Raw genomic sequence first — 6,000 nt, forward strand, 5'->3', positions numbered from 1 at the left:
AAGAAAATTGTGGTTAGAAAATTTAGGGGAGAAGAGATAAACCCTTAAACTGGGCCACACATAACCAAAGAAACTGGATCTAACCAAGAAGCGTCATTTTATTTCTTTTCCGGTATCCACTTTATGTCGGGCGAACGCCCCTTAAGGAGACCTTCAGTTAGTAGACCTTAGGAGTCCCGAGGTTGAGAATAAATCAAGTCCCCTTAGCGCTGTAGATGGCGGTAGCGCACGTCTTGAGCAAACACCTCAAAAATAGAAGAAGAAGGAGGGGACAACGCCCCCTTAGGAGACCCAACTTGAGCCCACGCTTTTGCATTGAGTGGGCGTGGTTTGCGTAATCTTTCTCGTATCCAGTATTTTTGACATAACTCTCCCAATGTTAGCATGCTAGCATTAGCAGGTTCAGACACTCAGTCTGCTCTTCAGACAAAGATAGATGGCAAACAATAATTTTAATCCCACTTACACATGCGCACACACACACAAACTACTACTACTTCCTTAGGACCCCCTCAATGATTTAAGCCTAGGAGTCCAACTGAAATATTCATATCAATCAAGTCAATAATACATGTACATATCAAGTGTCAGTGACAGCTTGGATGATTTACTATAGGCCATTACAAAATAAAATGTATGCTGATGTTCAGATATGTATATCTCAGTCCTAAGCGTACAATGGAGTGATAAGGGCATTTATGAATACACCATACATACAGTATATTGACAGATACTTTATATTTTAAAAGAGCAAAATGGTAACATGTCTGTTTTTCATCTACTTTTGGCTTTAATCTAGATGACATGTTGGCTACCTAACCACTTAATTTATTGTTTGCTGGTTATTTTTTATTTGTGGGTGTGGTCCTTTATTTAAAACATGTCTGCCTGCCTTCCCTCTCTCACATAGGCTACTAAAATAGTCTTTCAAAAACTTAAAACAACAGCATGTGGAAATCCTATTGGCTTTGGAGGGCTAAAGTCAAAGTAGCCTAAAAGTCATCAAGACTATACTGTACTCTACTGTATTGCACTGTACTGTACTGTACTGTACTGTACTGTACTGTACTGTAATGTGATATAGGCCTACCGTACTGTACTCTACTGCACCGTGCAGTATGCTACTGTACTGTACTGTACTGTACTGTACTGTACTAGACTGCACCGTACTGTATGCTACTGTACTGTACTGTACTTAACTAGACTGCACCGTACTGTATGCTACTGTACTGTACTGTACTGTACTTTACTTTACTATACTGCACCATACTATATACTACTGTACTGTGCTGCACCGTACTGTATGCTACTGTACCGTACTGTACTGTACTATACTCTACTGTACTTTATTATACTGCACCGAACTGTATGCTACTGTACTGTACTGTACTGCACCGTACTGTATGCTACTGTACTGTACTATACTCTACTGTACTTTATTATACTGCACCGTACTGTATGCTACTGTACTGTACTGTACTGCACCGTACTGTATGCTACTGTACTGTACTGTACTATACTCTACTGTACTTTATTATACTGCACCGTTCTGTATGCTACTGTACTGTACTGTACTGTACTGCACTGCACTGTACTGTCCTGTACAGTACAACTACATAGAACTGAAACATGTAGAGCATTCTGAGGACATGTACAATATTATGCAAAAGGGTGTAGTGGGAATGAGTTATGTTACTGTTACCACTCAAAATCTTGAAGGTTAAAAAAAGTCTTGTGGCATTTTGTTTGGGGGGGGAGTATGATAGACTATCCTTCCTCCCAGACTATTTGTGTGCCTTGCATATCAAGAAAATGAGTACAGGTAATGATTTACTTTCATATGATAATTGTTTTTCTATATAGATATTTCTCCTATGGGTAAGGGTGGCACAAGACCTACGGTACATGTTGTCCATCAGCTGTCAGTTTTGATAGCAACTTAAGTACTCAATGATTACTGAGCTAACTAATACAACTTTTGACACAAGTACTAGGTGAGGACTTGTCTGCAAATAAAAAAAAACAATTTACCTCTGTCTTCTTACTCAACATATACTAAGAAATCATTTCCATTTAATTTAAACTGAAGCCATACTGTGGCATACATGTAGGCCTATATTGAGTAATCTGTAATGCCATTCTAAAGATGACTGAAATGCTCTCACAATATGCACAATGCCTTGTAAAAATATAGAATTAGGTGATCTTATGGGGTTCTTCATACATATGGAAAGGTCCTGTCTTTTACCCTCTCTCATACAAATAAAATACGTTTATCTGTTATGGAAATTAGAGGATGGAGAACCTGCTACCTAGGGCATCTTGCACTGACACTATCCCATTCAGATCGAGCATTAGGAGCAGTCTATTCTCACCATAGTTTTAGTGTGGGCAATGCTCATTTTAATTCAGACCAAGAATCTTCTCAAATCGTTCACAATGTTACATGCTGTCAAGCACGTAAGCACAGACTCACCCATACTTTCACACTATGTACATTTTGTAGTTTTATCAATCTGGTCAAGCAGACTACCCTTGCTTCATCTCTGCTGAGGACTATATTAACATTTTCAGCTAAGTATAATGCCATGTAATAACAATGTAATGCATTACCAACATGACATATTGTATATGACATGGTAGACAATTTTTTTTCCAGGGGCACCCCTTCTAGGATGTCTTCAAATCACTCAAGGAACATGTGTACCGAATTATATGCTTCTATCCAGCGCGTAACGATTTCTCGGCTTAGCGCCCCTACTATACCATTGACTCCCATTGTAGCCCCGTTGGCGAACGCAGCCAAGTGAAAGATGAATGGGAGCCTATTGGGCTAAATGGCTCAGCAGGGATTTGTGACGGTTCTGTTCTCTGGTTTGTAAAGATGTGTGCACATGCTGTACCTCATCATGGAAGTTGTATTAGAAGTGAAGTTAAATGTTCCTTGTATGACTTTGTTCTCCCAAATACTTGTTAGTTTTGTCCTGCAACACGCTAGCATTCGGCTAATACCAGCTGGCTGAGGAATCTCAGCGACTATTTATGACCAGAGCTGACGAGAGACATACTCTGACTGATCCTCGCAGAGACATCTACGGTCACACACCTCATAACCCCCCACCACCGTCCAACATGTTAATTGAAGGTGCCCAAATTCTTAAGGATGAGCACTGTCATTTCCTTTACCCTATTTACACTTATCGCTTTTCCATCACCGTAAATGCAATAAATAACAGGTGTCCGCAACAATCCAAACACAACTTAAACACATCGACATCTGAAGTCAGAATTAAAACTACAAAACAAATGGCTAAGTGCCGTAAAGCAGATTGTCACGTGTTGTGTCATTGCTATGGTTTAAATAAGGGTCATTTTCAAGAATCTAACACTTGACAAGATGCAAACGTGTCGGCAAATGCTTTCACTTACTCCTGTCTATCGAACGCGACTTCATTATTTCCGGGGAAAAAATTACACGGGCAGATACAATTATTAGAAGCATACAGCCCCATTGGTACCCATTCATTATTTACTTGGCAGCGAGAACATACAGTAGCTGCAATGCCACTCCTGGCCACCTGCCTGTGATCCTTCTCTTACGTTAGACATTCTCTGGTGGCACCATTTGAAAGATGGTTGCTCTGAGTACATTCCAATATGCGACCTCCCGTCCTCCACTTGTGCTTGTGGCCTCAGCCCGCCTCCTGGCCCCTCCTCCGTGGAGAAAACAAATAAGTTTCCCCGCTGTCAGCCTAGCCAAAACAACTTTTGGTAGACTGTTTTTCATTCACCATCCAGTTTGCAGATGAGAAAAGGACTTTAAAATTGAGCTTTTGCGAGATATTGAAATATAATGCTGTGGTCAGTGATGTCATCTTGACATATTACTTCCTGGTACGAGGCCACAAGCACAGGTGGAGGACGCAAGGTCGCATATTGGAACGCACTCCCAGTGTGTCTCTGTGTCATGTGACATACTTGGGCGGAGCCAGCACTGCCTCCAGGAACTCCAGGCCACAAGCACAAGTGGAGGACGCAAGGTCGCATATTGGAACGCACCCCCTTTGTAAGACGGTTGCTCTGTGTTTTTGGTGAAGTGGAGGAGACGTGCTCACTCACCCTATTGCCTATCAATGCAGATCTTAACCAGGTAATGATGAATACCACATAAACATGGATGAAGGAAGGAAGTGGAGCAAAATTGCAATCGCCAATATACATTGAAGATGGGCTCTGCCCAAAACACGAATAACCAGAGAAAAATCTGAAGAGAGCTGTCCTTTGCTTCCTTTCTACTGCTCTGAGTTTTTGTCACACTTCTGCAGAATATGTATTCTGCAATGACTAGGCCTACAGGGACGGGGGGAAAAAAGCACTTCTGCAAGGTTATGACCTGGAATGACCTGTTTTCATTTTCAAATCACAGTAAGTGTTTAATTTCTGGTTTGGGACAAACAGGTAGTTGAAAAAAGATGATGTCGAACTACATAGTTTTGCTTGTATGCGTTTGAGCTGTGTGTGTGTCCAAAAATTGTGTGTGGGTGTGCTAGTGCACGCTTGTGCTAGAGTTCTGGTGGTGGCACAAGGGGAGCTGCATCTGGGCATCTGGCATGGCGTCTCGGCCGTGCTGTGCCCTCGGGCGTGTGTGTGTGAGCGAGGGGCGATGGGGGCTGGTGCTGGCATCTGTCACCAGCTGCACCTCCTGTTCCGCTAACACACACACACACACGCACACACACACACACACACACGCACATCATCATCATCATCAATTCATGCATCACCCCGCAGCACACATATACACACTCGCACTGCCCCCACTAGTGCCATCTGTGTCCAAATCTCCGAGGCGGACCTGGCCTTCTCATCCATGTAGAGAGAGAGAGAGGATGAGGCAGAAAATGTGGTGATCTAGACTACACCACGAAAACTCCTGTGCCATGCCACGCCACGCCTGCTCAAAGTCACAGTGAAACACATTTACATTACATTACATTTAGCTGACACCCTCATCCAAAGACAGGGTGTATGCAGGGTTTTAAAAAGTATTAAAAGGTGATACATTCAAAATCCAAAATTTAATGGCCTTAAAAGTTTAGTGGCCTTAAATCTTTCCTCAAAAGGTATTATTTTTGTGAAAAATGTGGTATTATTTTTTTTAGTGTTACCATTTTGATCAAGAAATCTTTGTTGGTTCACCAATTATCACTGTGTTTTTCATAAAACAGTAATTTGCGCAACTGTAGCCACGTGAGCATTGTACCGTCCCGCCGCACTGCTCCCTTTCGGGTCATCTTTTTTTTACAAAAAACGAAAATGTATTGTAATGTTAAGGAGGTAGAAATTACAAAAGATGTCTTGATAATACTTGCATCGGAGTGTCGTGATGGTTGTTAAAAAAGTCTAAAGGTAGTGAAAAGGGTATTAAATGGTAGTAAATTTGACTTCAAGATTTGTGTATATACCCTGAAAGAGACAAACTATAAGTCTAACAGCAGTGTAGATTTCTATTAGCTTACTCAATATAGCATTTTTGTTGTTTTGAGATACCGGGAGGGAGGGATGATTTAGAGGTGTACTGTGAAGGATTTTGGTCAGAGTAGGTATTGCAACTATGCTGCTCATTGTAACCGTGCTTTCTACTGCCAAATTTGATCTTCATGAATGTTTACCGAATAATTAACTAATATTTATTAGTATGACCAAAGAACAGTATGTTTAGCAGCTAAAAATGTCTACTCCTGGAAATTCAAAATGGTGGACAATGAAGAAGATCCCTCTTTTCATGTATGAAAAGTGTAATTTTCCCAGACAAAATGAATACTTAGAATTTGATGGTGGTGGTGAGTATTTATTAAAATGTATTGGTAACATATGTTACGTCACATGAATGGGCAGCACAAATTCTGAAAATTAACTACTAAAAATATTACACAGTGCACAGTCCTTTCTGGTACTCACATTCCAGGACCTTAGGCAATTGAAAACAGGCTCGTTCAC

Source organism: Engraulis encrasicolus, chromosome 18 (genome assembly GCF_034702125.1).
Source record: "Engraulis encrasicolus isolate BLACKSEA-1 chromosome 18, IST_EnEncr_1.0, whole genome shotgun sequence".
NCBI classification, from domain to species: domain Eukaryota; kingdom Metazoa; phylum Chordata; class Actinopteri; order Clupeiformes; family Engraulidae; genus Engraulis; species Engraulis encrasicolus.